Source organism: Etheostoma cragini, chromosome 21 (assembly GCF_013103735.1).
Source record: "Etheostoma cragini isolate CJK2018 chromosome 21, CSU_Ecrag_1.0, whole genome shotgun sequence".
NCBI classification, from domain to species: Eukaryota; Metazoa; Chordata; class Actinopteri; order Perciformes; family Percidae; genus Etheostoma; species Etheostoma cragini.
The window spans coordinates 11885757-11903045 of NC_048427.1; positions in this window are offsets into that span (position 1 = coordinate 11885757).

The following is a 17289-nucleotide window of genomic DNA, read 5'->3' on the forward strand; positions in this document are numbered from 1 at the left end:
ATCTATTGTTTTTTCATACATTAAAGCATGTAAACGTGTTCTAGCAAAAACCCAAAACACAAGTATAAACCTGAAAACAACCAATATACTGTATCTGACCTTCAAAGCCTCAAAAAGGAATGTTTTCTTCCAGAAAAAATGTCCGAATCTCAGGATATTTCACACACATGTGACTGTCTACAGAGCCTTACCAGGAGGGTTTAAGTATGGAAAACATGGTTTTCCCCCAATTGGACTGAAATGACCCTGTAAAGGTTCAGCGACGCTGGATTATTCCTTAGTTGCAGCTTTTAAAAGTCAGCTTAACCAAATTGAATCCCAGGACTGGATGATGGGGATGTTAAGCCTTCAGTAGGTGGTCCAGGAGCATGGACAGCTAGGAAAATGATCTGCCTGGATGCAGCTGTCTCCATGAGATCAAGTGTTAAATCCTTGTCAGTCACGCTCTTCCAGCAAGGGCTAATGTAGTTAACATGAGGCGACTGTGTGACTGACGGTGAGACCATTCACTGTCCTGATTCATGGCACCATGATCTCGTTGATGTATGACTTGGACAAATGTGGCAACATTTCATGTGAGTGAGAGACTCTTACTCTTGACTTGACGTTACCACAGCATGAAACGAAAAAAAGAGGCTGTCAAATCCTGAATCAAAGTGCACTCGAAGAAAAAAAAAAAAATCAGGTGCTCCTGCAGTGTAGTGTAGCCGAATTGTTTAACATTTTAAAGATGTCGCTTTTAACCTTAGACAGAGACTGTTCTGCATCTGGCTGTTGTAGCTTAATTTCGAATTCTAGAAATGCTGTATTTCTTTTCCGAAGCTTTTTCACACATGAAGATGAGGACGGCTTTGTGTAAACAGAGGTCTCAGACATGTTATTACAGAGCATTTCTGTCTTGCTAGTGAACAATAAAAATATGCAGCTGTTGTGTGCTTAACACAAACCTAATGTGGTTTAATTTGATGGAAATTCAGCTGTGTAAGTGGGCAAACAAGTATAGGTATAGGTACAAGTATTTAAAAAAACAAGATATTTTGTTAAGTTTTCCCAGTTGCATTCTGCAGAGTAATGCTCATTTTTAACACCTCGGGGAGCACACTGTACAGTTTTAAACTTCCTGCGTCACCTCAGCTTCCTGCTCTGCACCTACAAATGAAGATTGAAAGTCGGTGAACTCGAACAGCGATGGTGATCTCATTCAGAGTTGATTGTGAAGGGATGTTCCCCACTCCCTCAGCTCTAGACTCGGGCATCATGCGAAATAGCGTCTGGTCACAGCTGGAGAGCTGGTACAGAGAAAGGAAAAGGCATAGCAGGGATGGAAGAGCAGGAAGGGATAATGTGTTTGTGTGTTAGAGAAGGAGTCACACAAGGACAAAGTGTGTACACCAAATGTTCAGAACAGTGGAGTCATTCAAAAATAACCTCGTTGTTTCCGACTTAGCTCGGTTTTTAGGTCACTGCAAACCTGTATCACACATCAGAAACCTATTCATGTGCAACTGCATGCATGTTGTATCCCTCTAAATGTTGTCAGTGCCAGACAAACTCTCAGACAGTGTGTGTGGTCACCTGCCACTATTGCTATAGCAACTGAGACGATCCTAGTTTAGAAAAACTCAGAAATTCTTGCTTTAGAAACCAGCTCTCTCCTTGCTGTGGAGCTATGAGCACTTACTGACTATTTGATTGTTTATTTTGTGCTTCTTTTTTTTTAATACTGAAACATTTTGTTCTTTAATTTGAGTAAGTGTTTTGTTTACAGCACGGATGGCTCGCTGAGATACCCGTTTGTTCTGCATTTTAGCATATCTGTACAATCTGTACTGCACAACAAGCCACATTATACAGTGCTGTATGCATATTATTGTTCAAGTCCACATACGGACTGGGAGCTGGAGAGGTGCAAGTTCACCTCCTGGGCACTGCCAAGGTGCCATTAAGCAAGGCACAAGGCAGCCTGTCCCTCAACAGCTGCAGCCCCCTCACTCTGACATCTCTCCATTAGTGCATGTACAAGTATTGAGCATGTGTGTGTGTATTTCAGGCCTGTGTGTTGTGTGTAATAAAAACAAAGTGAAAACATTGTAATTTCCCTTGCGGGATTAATAAAGTATAAATTATCACTAGTCCTCCAAAATAGAAACCAAAAATCCCCCTCCAGACATGTTTAATTATATGTTGCACTGAAGATTGCCACGTTAAATTTCTTCTGATCCCAAGTGTATGATACATTATGAATCTAATTCCAGATTTCAAACAAAGTTGCTGTGGACATTTACGGTCCATGGAGTAGGAATCGTAGTGTTTTTGATGACCTCCTGACCTGTCCCCATCAAGAATGCCATAAAATATCCCAATCCTTAAGCCTTAAATCTTCTATCATCATCAATGAACTTTCTTGTCATGCCAACCACATGCCAAAAGAAAAAGGTTTTATCATGTCAAAATCCATCATAATCTTTTAGGCAGAGCCACAGAATGTATGGATACACACAACAGCATTGTCAGATGCATTTTAGATGCACTATGAAAGCACACTGCTGTGAAATTAAAGAGGCAAAAATATAAACACAACCCAACATTAAAACATCAAACACATTTCTTAATAGGTGCATCTGTGAGCCAAGAGACAACATGTTGTAAGATGTAAACATGATTTTGATGTGATGCTCAGATGGACACAAACTATGTTTTACTGCTTTAACTGAGAGAGAGAGAGAGAGAGAGAGAGAGAGAGAGAGAGAGAGAGAGAGAGAGAGAGAGAGAGAGAGAGAGAGAGAGAGAGAGAAAGAGAGAGAGAGAGAGAGAGAGACCAACAAATGTTCCACTTGAGAAAAAGCAAACATAGCGGCGTGTGGCTGCAGTTCATTTCGGGCCACGACGGCCCGAAATAAAATTATATTACTAAATTATTACTACTATTATAATTTTAATTTAACTATTATAATTATTACTAAATTATTTTACTAAATGATTTTTAACGTGTGACTCCACAGAAGAGTTGTTGCCGTTTATTCTGGGAGACTGACATCCAAATCGCCCACTGCTAACCAGCTAACGTTAGCTATACACCTGCCTACGTGGACACATGTGACAAATATGGGATTATGGTAAATGTTAAAATACAGTTTGGCAGAACCACAGTAGAAAAGAGTTATAATGTTAGAAATCTAACACAATACAGCAATGTCTATCAAAGTCAGCTTAGCCATGCTCTATTGCTTATGAGTTCAATATCCATCTGTAAGGGCATTGATGTGCTATTTCTTCTTTGAGAAAACTTCCTCGCCTTAAACTTCCTTTAAGGCGATAGTTCAACATTTTATTGACCGGGGGAGTGATCCAGAATGGCAGAATAATATGCAACGCTCACCTACTAAATATTTTGCATCAAAACTATAACAACAGGCAAACAGTTACACAGAGTATTTGTCCAGGGCGTTTATTGTGAAAGGTAAGAACGGAAGGATGGGATCTTGAATTTGCATGGAAAAGAGTGATAAAGCTAATCCTCATAAGTATAAGCGCAAATTGACTGGTGGATGCTCCGAAAAGTCAACATCATTCAGAAAAAAGAAAAAGAAATAGACTTGCGTTCTATGTGAAAGTACTTAAGCCTACTCATGCCAAAAAAAACAGCTAGAAAATACAGTATATATTGATGTGTGATTTAATCCCATGGAAAAAAAAAAATCTATAAATGCCAGTCTATAAAGGTCATTAGATGACAAGATTGATACCACTCATTCTTCTAAATATTAGTTGTTTTTTATTATTGTCTGTCAGTAAATATTAGGCTACCATTAGCAGCCTGTGGGCTTAGCCTAGCCTAGCTTAGCTTATTTGAGCGTAAAGACAACAGAAGTGACATTTTCTATTTCCAGTCTTTTTGCGAAGCTAACTCACTGCTGGCTGCAGCTTAATATTAACCGTTTCAAAGTATTCCTTGAAACATTATAGTAAGCGTGTAATATTTACATGTCAAAAATATGTAATTCTTCACAATGTTTTTGAATTTCTTATAGATGGTTTTTTCTTTAATGGTACATTTTTTAATTTCATCGTCTCAACTTGAATAGTTTTTTTCAACAAGGAACTCCAAAGGTCACCTTAGAGGTCCGCGTTAGTTATGTTGAGACTGACAAAGACCAAATAATAATTAATCACAACTATTGTTTTTATTTTCTTGCCTGTAAACAGCACAACTCCCTTTTGGATTGTGGTAAACAATGGCATCTTTCGCATGTCATTTCCAGCTTGGAAATTGCAAAGACCCCTGGGATGCTGCTCAAGCGCTTCTCATAATCAGTGTCGTTACTTTCAATTATCTACTAATGACTTTCGGTAACAAGTGGGGAAACAAGAGTTGCAGCTGTGACAGAAGAATTACAGCTCGCGGCCTATGCAGAGATGAATCATGTCCAACACAATTCCCTGATAGCAGGAAAGCAAACTGCCATCTCCAGATAGACATGGAGGGCGGGGGGGGGGGGGGGGGGGTCTTCTTTGGCTAAGACAAGCACAGATTAATCATTTCCACTGATTATAAATGGACCCGAGCAAGATTTACTTTCTGGAAGCCAATCCTTGAGCTGCCCACCTCAATAGCCGTGACATGTAACAAGAAACTATCAGGATGGTTACACTTTCCATCAATGCTTTCATTTGCAGCCCTGTTCAGTGACTACAGTCAGGCTCTCATTTAGTGTGAAGGGTATTCAAGACCGCTGCAGGAATATGGATTTTACATTGTTGAGAAAATAGCTTGTTTGCCAGGATCATCTCTGCTTGGTGAGGCCCACTCACTGCATGCTGTGGTTAAAAATCACTGAAACATTTCCTGCGTTCCAATACTCACTTTACCATACTATTTTGTATGCCAAAAAATGATTGAGTATGCCCCAATACATAGTATGTCAAAGGCTGTATGCCAAAAATACAGTACCTGGATGTCCTCCCGCATCCGGACAGATTTTGCAGAATGCAAGCCAGCATGCTTCTCCGCTATTTTGGTCCACAATTCTTTGTGCAGCATATGAGAGCTTGAGGTCCAAAGTTAGTGTTATGCAATGTTATAAAGAAGAAGTATGTCTCTATTGTACTGTATGCATACTGCAGGCAACAGTATGCATCTTGTAAGGGCAACTGCAGTGTGTACTAAAAGTAGAAAGTATAAGAAAAACAAGGGATTTGAAACCCATGGCTGTGTATGCACCTATGGTGAAAAAAAAAAACAGTTTACTCTCCTGCTTGTTTTTGTTAAAGCACTGGAAATCTAATTTGAACACAGTTATGTTTAAAGGCAAAAGATTTCTCAAATTTGTTGATACAATGTGATTCAACCAAATATGCTCACAATCACTGGTGTCTATATCCTGAGAAGCCAAATATTTGGCGCCTTTGACTATCATTATTCCTGGGCTCCATGAAACACAGAATCAACATTTTTTCACTTAGAGAAGGAAACCTGACTTGATTTTGAAAGCATTTTCGTTATAGTTCTGGTGGAATCAAGGCTAACACATGCTGCAGACATATTTTGGATCTCGGTGTTTGTGCTGCCTGAAGCGACACTGAATCCCAGAATGAAGCTGCTGCAGTGATCTGGTAGGGAGAAGAATGTTGGCAAATTAATAGACTGGCCTCTTTTTGATGTATCAAATAATTGACTGCTGCTGCAGTAAATATCCTCTCCCTGCAGCTTTTTCGGACTGGTTGATGAAGCTTGCTGCCCTGCTGCACTAACAGCTAATAAAGGAGCCTTGACAATGATGTCCCATAGACTCACCTTGAGATCCATGGCACCACCACCGTGGACCAGTGTGCACCAGAGACACATTGTCAGTGGGAATAGACTCCATAGACTCTCCTGTCTGCAACGGAGAATCCACCCAGCACTGCATACAGGTCGCTGCCAGTAAAAGAATAAATCTATTTCAGCAACTGTGTGACATACTTGTTGAAGGAGATTAGAGCCGGGAGAGATGGTATTGGAATTTCACAAATTTGAATTTGTCAGGCTCATATTGAACGGTTAAGTAAAAAAATGAAATTGTTGAGATGAATTTGGATTCCATGAAGCACAGCTCAAAGTCAACTCATTTCACAGTCTCTTTTCTCATTTCAAGTCTGAGATGTTATTACACATACACTTAGTAGTGAAACTAACCACATGCCAGTACATTTACTCAAGTACTGTAGTATTATTTAGAGGGGCTTGTATTTTACTTGAGTATTTCTACAGAAGTAACTATTTTATTCATTTTACAGGGCCGTATATTCCTAATTCTTTTCAAATAAATTCCTCTTCATTTCTTAATAAGTTTACTGGAGAGCATGTAAAATATTGATCAATGAAGTAACTAGTGACTGCGGTAACTGTCAAATACTGATTTACAATGTTATGTTATGGCTCCATGGTTTCTGTCTTTAATTGATACACTTCCAATAAATAATTCGAATTTGATCAGTGCACAGCAGGTCAGCTGAATATGCTAAAAAAATGACATCATTGTATTCAGGGTCTTTCTGTTCAGGGTCTTTCTTCTGAAAATCAACAACTGCACATAAAGCCAATGCAATTAACTAAGCTCTAACTAAAATAATTAAATAACATATTTGAGCTCCGCCACTGCAATACTGTATAGAGTGAAAATAGAAAAGAACAGAAAAAGTAATATGTTCTTGTGCTGCATGTAGAGGCCTGCGTGAGTCACACTGTACACCCCTGTGAATGAACTGAAGAAGTGAATTACACCCACTAATGCCAGCTTCACGCAGCTCTGGAAGTCTTGTCACAACCTGTGATCTCAGTGTTGTTTTTGCAAAGACAAATTTTGATTGGGCCCAACAACAGACGCTGCTGGTTTCCAAGAGGTGATTAAAGCATGTCCCATGCAGTCTGAAGTGGTTGCTTTGCATTTGGTGTAAATACACCCACCTACGTTTCCAGAGTAATCTCAATTCCTCACTGCGGCGGGTAACAGGATATGACTGGATGCTTGTTGTTCGTCATTAAAACGGCGGAGGGAAGAAAGGACTTTTATGAAGCAAACAGGAATCCTACTGAGACAGCCATTCAATGCTTTTAAAAAAAACATAACACGTTATGAAAAAAGATGAGATGCTTTGGAGAAACAGCAGCTTGACAGATTTGTGGGGCTGACATCCTGAGTATTTTGTGTTAACAAAGAAGAAAAATGACTTCACTCTTCTCAAAGCAGAAGAAGAAAGACACAACAGCTCTATATCTCATTAACTGCAATTTCCACTAAGAATAGGGCGGCATAGGCTACCTCATTAATTATGTCATTGCACATAATGTAATTAAGACAGATCTGCTTGCTTTTCATTTTGAATGCATGACTAAAGTGAGCCCAGGCTCTGCTCCTGTGCAGGTATCGCTTGGCTTATGAGGTCACGGAATAGAAGAAGGTCAACTGATTTCAGAGCATTTGTCAAAACATGACGTTTTGGGGATAAACAGAGAAACCTGCTGTGAGGCACTAATTGATCACGTCAGCTGGAAAAAGACTCCTTTCCCCTGTCGTATCTGGAGCATTCAGACCTGTAGGGAATTTGGAATTTGGGAATTAATTTGGTTATCAGGAGTGAAATAACACATATCACAGAGCGCGTTCACTTAATCACTTCTCTTACACTGACAAGTTGTGAAAGAATACAGCAGGAGTGGATTGTTTACAAAAAAATAAAAATAATTGTGGGTAAATCTTTACACATTACCTCATCTAAATGTTAAGAACTTAGCGATGTATTGTAACCTTTACAATAAGAACACTTCTAAAGGGTTCCAATTGTTAGTTTTTCATTAAGGCCTTTTAGTCAAGTCTTAAATCTTAAATCTTGGCTACAAAACAAAAAATGAAGAAGCATAAATTGCTGCGGTTTATAGATAAGTACAAATGTATGTTTTCTATGTCAACTTAGATATTTCTTTCCTTTGATTAAGCAAAGTTATTCCTCATGGGTTGAAAACATTCTCCTATTTTTGAAGCTAAGATTTAAAAAAAATACATGATCACAAAGCTGAGAACCATGCACTTTGGAGAGACATGGTTTTCTCAGGACAACTAAATGCAGATTTATTGTTCAAGGGAAAACAAAAGCCATTATTGAAGGATATCTGGCACCACAAATGTTAGAAGAGGAGGAGAACAGAAGAACATTAGAAGAGGAGGAGATATTAATAGCCATCTTCTTCTTTAAAGGGAAGGCATTTTAACCATTTAAACTCTGACACCAAGAACACACATCAGCCGTATTTCTTTTCTTCCATTGATCATCTTTTATATTCCAGATTTGTCTTGTGAGCCTCGGACCGGGGCTTGACCCCTACATGTGCTGTAGGTTAGGAACCACTAGAACAGCAGTCAACTGCTACTAAGTGGTTGATGCATCAATATTAACAATCTTATAATATTATATAGTTATACATCAGTCACTGGGGCCATTTATCTAAATAATGAGTATTAATTTTCATACTTTACATTTAGCGGACAATGAATGAAGAAACTAAATCTGTCCTCTACCACTGTTAATGGGTTTTAACATCATCAATAGTGACTAGCCTCAGGATAAAAGTATTCAACCTTTATTTTCTACATGTTACTGCCTGTTATAAGCTCATAGGTACATACCGGCATGTACAGTATACAACATATAGTTGGACGTAATAACCACTGGCATTCTGGCCTGATTAAGGTCCAGCTGGGATCAAACCATGGCACTCAAATTATACATTTTAAATATGTAATTTCTTGCTATACTTTCTGGCCATTGATAACAAGAATTGTGGCCTTATCACTTATTGATTATTTAAATTTCACTGGCCTGGAATAAATCTATCAATTACATCAAAAATTAGTCAGGAAAAGAGATACCAGCTCCACCTACAGCAATCAGAGCTGTAATCAGAGCTCATTGAGTGTAAATTGAACCTGAGAAAAAAACTCAGTCAAAACAAAAAATATACAAAAGCAGTAGCAGCTCCTACCTAAGTATCAAATGACCCATGTTGGCCTCTACACCCTGATCAGGTTGCCAAGGTATAATCACAATGTGTTCTGGGGTTCTGGTTTACCATAAGCAACACACTCAGTGGTTGATTACATCATGTCACATTATGTAAGCATTTCTTGAAAGCTGGGTTGCCGACGAAATGCAGTGGGAGGCAACGGGAAAAGCGTTGAAATTGTAATTGTTCTTAAAGTACTTTGCCGTGTCTGATGGGTCTGGCTGAGTCTTGGCAAGGTTGTCCCAAATCAAAACAGATGCAGGGGAGCAATTTGGAAGTTAAAAGCCACGTCGCCTGTAAACATGTATGGTGTTCCTCATATGAAAACATTTAAACTGCCCATATTATGGACGACAAATTACTTTTGTTCTGGGCTTTGGGGTGTCATTTTGTGTCTCTGGTGCTTCCACACGGATACAAACTTGGAAAATAACAATCCATGGTGTTTTGAGTGAGATACGGGTTTCTGAATGTCCCTGCCTTCTGTCTCCTGGTGAGCCACGGCTTTCTACGTCACTAGCCGTGACGAGGAGGCTAATCGTTGCATGCTAGCGCACTAGCTAGCTTGTTCTCACTGGCAAAACACTGCTACAACACACACTAGTTTATCACAATCTACAAAAGAACTACTTCCATGTCTCTGTTCTGCTGGTATTCCACAAGTGCGCCCTCATTTAGAAGAAGTCTCCCAGCTGAGCCTGCATGAACTGACCAAAGTTGGAGAAACAAAAGCTATCTGATGTTATCTTACCTAGCTACTGTACATGTGTGACTCCCAACAAAGATAGTATAGAAGTAAGATGTCTCACTCTGTAGCTAAAACAGAGTCCTAAACACACAGGGTGAAAACATGATCTGCAGCAATGTGCAGTACAACAATTTTTTTTTTTTTTAATGAAACCATGTAAATCTGTTCTGGTACAACCTCAAAATACAATTATGAACCTGAAAATGAGAAGAATATGGGCGCTTTAATGTTAATGTTTGCCATTATGGAACTACGAGACAGGAAGTGTAGCTTTGGAGTAAAACGGATAAACATGCTGATGGCCACACACACACACACGCATACGAATACACACACACACACACACACACACACACACATACACACACATGCTACCGTTAATCAACAGCTTTAAAGTTGAGGTTGCCTAGCAGCGAACCAAAGGTAGCCTAGAAGCTTCCTCTCAGCTCTCCTCAACAAACCTTCTGTGCAACAGCAGGCATTACTGTTTTGGATAAATTAGTGCGATAAATGGAATCAGACATATCTGAAGTGAGCATATTCCTTTTTGTTTTGAACAAATCTATTCATTTCATTGTGGTGGGTGTAATACAGAGAGCATGTTCCACTGTGATTAAATTGCTTTGGTGAAATAACTTTCATCATAGACAAAAAAAACACGTATATGATGGTTTCCAAGGTTTCTTTGTAAAAGTTTTCTTTTCCAGTGTAGAAGAAAAAAAAAGTGTGCTATAGCTGGGGTTACCCAAGAGTCAAACCCACACTTTCAGCATTTTGCATTAGTCATTGTAATGCACAGGATTTGTTTTACAAATGCATTAAATCAACCATACCTGTAAATAAATGAAATCCGATATGATCTCGTGAACTTTGGTTTCCTGCTCATGTCAATTTGTATGTTTCTATTCTGCTCATTTAAATATGGGCTCGATAGGACTCCATAGAAAAAAAGATTGCAGGAAGCATTCCAAAGCAGCATGAACACATTAACATCATCTACATCCCCTTCTTCATAAATCTTTTCTCATCTCATTCCTGTGCATGCATGACTGCTTTATTCCAAGTTGTCACTCTAAAATGCCGTGATGTGCAGTGTGGTGTGTAGTAACTTGAGCAATGTGTGGCATGCAATTCTATTGTACTTGACTAATTAACCCAGGACAGTTGGGATACACACAGAAATATGATAATGTGTCTTTTATTGTCGTCCTGAGCGAAGCACTGCTGCGCTTTGTACCATGCTGCAATGATCCACATCATCATGAGCTAAATCTTTAAAATGTTGTGTTACAAGACATGAAGGTGCTCACATCACCAAGAGGAAACATCAGTTCTGCACACACACAATGGTTATGTTTACACACATGTTTAAGTATTTCAGACTGTTCACACTTCATAGCCTGCTTAAGAAATGGAGGATGGACATGTCCCAGAAATGCTTGTTACTAGCTTAGCTCTGGGGAACGTATTCCCCGGAGTTGTTGTGTTTTTTTGCTCAGAAGTTTTCCTTGGATTAGGGTGGCACATAAATCACGATTGCAACTGTTGCCGTGGACCTGCTGTGCGCCGCGCCATAGTCTGCTGCACCCTGCTACACCCTGCTATGTCCAGCAGTCCCCTGCTACGTTCTGCTACACCCTGTAAATCCCTGACGGCGTCATGCATTGTTCTCAATCCTCGTCTAGAAAGATGAGGTGATGTCAATCTTAAGGTTTTAAATGCCCAGATTCATCTGACCTTGCCCCAACAATCAGCACCATGACTTCTTCTAAGCAGTTTTCTAGAAAACTGAAACTGGAAATAGTTGTTGCTCACAAAGCAGGAGAAGGCTATCAGTAGGTAGCAAAGCGCTTTCAGATGCCAATATCCTCTGTTTGGAATGTAATTAAGAAATGGCAGTCATCAGGAACAGTGGAAGTTAAAACAAGATCTGAAAGACCAAGACAAATATCAGACAGAACAGCTCGCAGGATTTTGAGAAAAGCAAGTCCAAACCCACGTTTGACTGCACGATCCATCCAGAAAAACCTGGCAGACACTGGAGTTGTGCTACACCATTCCACTATAAAAAAAAAATACTCAGAAGAAAACCTTTCGAGCCCCAATGTAATTGTTGGATCTCTTTAAATCATAGAGTGTGGTCTAGACCTACTCTATCTGTGAACTGTCTTGAGATAACTTGTGTGTAATGATTTAATACTTCAAATAAAATACAATTGAATTGAATTAGTACATAGCTGTGTCTGATGAGTACAAGGAGAATGTTATGTTCTGTAGTGAATGTAGTAATGGGGTGAAGATAACAGGTTAAAGAAGCAGGTGGAGACATGTACCCGAAAAGTATGAACAAGAAATCTTCTCTCACATACTCTGATCACAATCGTTTTTGTACACAAGGCCATAGCTGCCATCAAGGACAATGAGGTCCTTTGTTTTGTTTTTCTGAAATTTTGGGGGCTTTCCCGACGCCAAACAAATACAGTGTACATTATTACCATAAAAACAACTTTAAAAACAACTTTCTTCTGCTATTCTAGCATACAGGACCACATGAGCCCCTTTTTCACTTGTTTAAATCTCAAAAGGGGATCCCTATCTAATCACTTGTCGTTTAGATTAAATTAATTCTATTCAACACTTTTCATGGAGAGTCATCTTCCTCAGGCATGACAGGCTATCTGAGCAGATAGCATATTGTCCATATTAGTTGAAGTAAATATTACATGGTGAAAACCACAGTTCATGGCATGTGCTCTCTCACACACACACACACACACACACAGACATTCTGTCCTGTATATTTAGGCTAACCTATTATGCGCACAGGCATGTTCTCTGTTGACACTGTGTTTTCATTCCCTCTGGTTGAGTTTCAGAATCTCCAGAATCAGAATCAGCTTTATTCGTGAGGAATTTGACTTTGGTTAAAGAAACCCTCCGGGCAGAAGCTATTGAACAGCCCCACCACATTGAATTATGCTTTCAGTGAAAACGGATTTAAATGTAATTTACCACAGATTTGACCGTGGAAATTAATTTAGCCCTAAAGACCTTTTAGCTCACCGTGCTGTAAATTCAACACACATGACATTTAAACTGGCTACAGTTGATATTTTTTATAATAATGTTTCAATTGACATTGTAAAAACAGTGTGAAATTCTGAATGGGGTTGGTCAAAGTGACGAAGCTACGGGGGAATTGTTTCTATGAGTCGGTAGTTTCCCTTTGTTTTACAAAAGTTCACTGTTGAGCTGTCACAACCCTTTTGTTTTGATTGACTCTCACAGCTCTCATAGCGTTGTTAAGAAAATTCCTTATACACTACCTGCTCAGCTCCTAACAGCAGACAGACACAGTTAGAGACTAGCTGCTGAACATGGTGGAGCATTTAGCGGCTAAAGAGACAGATATTTTCCGCAGAAGTTGGTAGAGACCTGAGGGATATCGACTCAAAACGTGATGAAAGGTCATTTTTGTGTTCACAAGTGGCTAAAAATGTGGGTTGTTGCTGGTTCAGAAAAGGGATTAATGCTAAATAAGAGCAAGAAAGGCCACTTTTGAACACAGAACATACACAAGGTCCATCTTTATTTCAACAAAGGGCTTATGAGATCAATCGTCAAGAGCTTGCAGCATGTAAGAGATTGCTCTTCAGCCCCTGTAATACAGCTGTAGTCAAGTGTAACTCTGCTGATGCATACGCTTGTAGCTGTTATGTTGATTCAGTGCAATGCACAGGGTTTTTGCATTGTGCAAATCATCACTCTCGGTAATGGTAAAATAATGCGTTGAGTTTATTTTGGTGATTTTTAAACTCCACTCAGGAGGGATGTGAAGATGAAAACAAAGAGGAGCTTTGTATCCGAGTGGATCCCCCTCCCTCTAGCCTCTTTTCAAACATTACTTCAATTTGAAACACTGGCTTGGTGTAATAAATTGGCATTTGCTTCGCACAAACATTCATTCATCAATCTGTCCCCTCTCACATTCCCCCTCTTCATCTGTCTCCCTCAGTCCCCTCTCTTTCCACTCCTGTTTCCTCTTTCCTTGTCTCCTTCCATTTCTCACTCTTATGTCTGCCTTCTTGCTCGGCCCCCCAGCAATATGTTGCATTACATTTGTGTGTACTCTGAAGATATAATATACTATAGTATATCTGATAATTCTCATACAACACTGTGTGGTTCCATTTTTTGCAGGGAATGGTGGGAAGTTTTTGACAGCGGGTGTACTCAAAGCAAACAAAGGGTACTAAATGGATCAGGCTTTATATAGCCGACATTTCCAATAGGACGTGCGTTCTGGTAATCTAGCAGCAAGGATGCACAGCATGTGACAGCAACATCTCCATGTTTCCTGTTTGCCTTTATGCTGTCAACTACATGAAAAACTGTCATATACTGTATGTATGTATCCTTTTTTGTTATGAGGATTGACATACAGGACATCTCTACTAAAAAGTAATTTTTGATGTAATGTATATATAGCAATTTTCAAGGTACTTAAAGACACTTTACAATAAAACTAGTCTTTTGAGACCATTAACAGCAATTGAAGCAATTAAACCGACAAGCCTTAAAAACAAGTAAGAAAAAGCAATAAAACCAGAAATGAAATGTGATATTTTGAAAGGAGATGGCTAATCTAAAGAAGTAGGTTTTGGCAAGTGATTTGAATGTGTCCTAGTGAGTACAGTACATAAATGTGCATGGGTAGGGCGTTGGAGTTTTTAGTCTGTGTCAAGATTCATGTTTTCACGCATTTGCTTGTGCTGTTTGCAATTTGTTTTATTATTTGATTAACTTCTGAGTATTTTTCTTCTTCTTTTTGTTTTGTGAATCTTTGGACAAGTGTGTTGTTTATGACAGAATCAGACTAAAGATAATCTTTGACACTGCGTCTTGTACAAAGATTTCCCTTCACTTAATAATATCATTCCAAATTTTCTTCATGGGCCTAGAGTGTGCTTTGACTCAACAGACTGCCAAACAGCACAGAAATCATGAAAGTCAATGACATCAGAAGGACGTCAACTAAACAATTCGGGGCAGAGGCAAAAGGGGATGATCAACCAGACATTGAAGGCTGGGCTGCTGATATTGCTTTAAGACTTATCTCTAAGTAATCATCTCTCTCTTATCTTCAGAGGAAAATGAGTTTTCAGAAATAGAAGTGGTGGAGAAAGAAGGAAAGCTGGAGGCTTTAAATGTTAAGACAGCCCAGTTTGACTAGATGCACAGACCTTATTGGAAGAACATACTGTGGGCCTATTTGTTTTTTCTGTAATGAAATGGCAAAAATAAAATCAGTTTTGAAGGGCTTCAGCACTGACTTAAATGGAGTGTCTTTTCTCTGCAGACATGCCAAAATGATGGGTCCCACACAGTCATAGCCCACTGAAGCTCTTGCATCATCAACTGAGATGCCCCAGTCTGGATTGCTAAAAATGAATCATGTCTAAACTGGCAGTTATTAAAAGACAACCAAAAATAATCCAGCCTGCACACTTGCCAGGAAATAACAGGGAATTAGAAATTCACTTAACCGTGGATGAAAAAAGTCTAACTGAGGTGAATTTGTCATTACAATATTACCTCTATGAAAATGTTTTTTTCTTTTCTGCTTTACAGTTGTTTGGTTGCATACACTCAATATATTCTCTTAATCCTGTGCTTTTTCTCAGCCTTGTTCATTTCTCCCTCAGTCTGTGCTCTTTGGCCCATGCTCTTCATTAAAAAGCTGTGGCTTACAGGGGAAGTGCCATCTGTCCTTGGCAGACTTGATCCTGGCGCTGATTCTGAGGAGCGACTATAAATATGATCAGGACATATGTGATGGAAACACATACGTCTCTAGAGAAAATAGAGACGTATGAAATATAGAACATACATACAATGACGTCATTGAAATATGTTGATACTGACTGCACACTTTTTTGTGGCTTGTATTGCTTTTTTTCACAAAGGCAATGACTGAATTTAATAAATTTTGTCAGTTTAAGCAAAAAAAAAGTGATGATTAAGAGATAATCTAAAAGGTGAGCAAACAAAAACAGACACTTCCTCTCTGCAAAATAGTGCTGTGTACCTATTAAACTAAGCCCCCATCCCAGCACACACACAGTCCCCAGCGTAGCGCTCTTCTCTCATGATTATCAGATGTTCGTCTGCAGCTCAGTGTTATTCTTCTGGACGATTGATTTCCCTGATGCACTGAGCAGCCTCCTCCCTCGGCGCAGGAGTGTGTCTGTGTTTTTGTGTGTCTGTGTGTCAGCATGTTGGAGCAGCAAACTGAGGCCAGCTGTGTGTTTCCAGGTCTCTGTCCCTCTTTGCTGTCATGGTCTGACCCATTTTTATTAGAACTGAGGACAGCAGCGAGACCACATGTCAAAGAATAGAGCAGAGTGATGTTTCAAGGTGAGAATGTATATGGTTCAGAAGGGACGGTTGTTGTACGCACAAACATTTATGTAGTAGTTACGTAGATATTCAGTAAAGCTTTAGCTTTAGGCTCAGGCTGGGACTAAAGCTTCGTATATATCTGTCTTGTCCAATGCATTGGAGTGGATTACTATAGAGAAGCGGCTGCTATTATTCTGAATGGGGGGAAGTTAACCACATACATTTGCCAAAGTGGCCATTTTGTCCGTGAAGTCTTAAGAAAAATACCACTGTCCTCCCTTGTGGACACAGTGGAAAGAAGTGTTGATTGTGCCTTTTCTGCTTTTGCCTCAAGAGGCAGTGATGAGCCAATAGCAATTTGAAGCACCAGAATAAAGCAAAGAAGTATTCAAAGGACTGGTAATTACTGGTCGATTTAGCAGACGCTTGTCTGGTAAAGAGCAGTGTACAGCCGGTTCACTTGGCTTCTCTGGGCTGGACAAAGGTAAACTTGCACAGAAGTAGTTTGGAGATTTTGACTAAGCTGTTTCTTTCAAAACATTAATAGAGTATACCATTTACGTTACAGACATGTCTCTTGACAGGAGCTCATGTCTATATGACCCATTGATTATCCTCTGCAATCAAGGTGCAGCCTATAGGTGCTGTGTTCTTTGACATGTGGGTGCTATCTCTTTTGTTTGCTGATGATGATGTCATTCTTTTGGACAATGGTGGAGAAGACAGAACTGAGCCACAAAGCATAACTCTTCATTTTTGAATCTGTTGTCATTCTGAATTTCCTCCATGGGTACAATCCCGATAGTGCAGCTGGTTAGGATGGACGAGTCTTCTTTGAAAGCAGTTGAGCAAACAGCTGAGAGCACACCTTGAACATGCTGGGAGAACATTTGGGATCTCCCGGGAGGAGCTGAACCACGTTGCTGGGGGAAAGGACGCCTGGGTGGCTCTGATCGCCCTGTTGCCACGGCAACCCTGTAGCGGATTAGCGAGAAAGGCATCCAAGAAATAAGTGGATGAATGGATGGATGGAAGTTTCACTGCCCTGAGTGGAATAACATTTGGGCTGAAAGCTAAATATTTGTAATGCAATGCATAG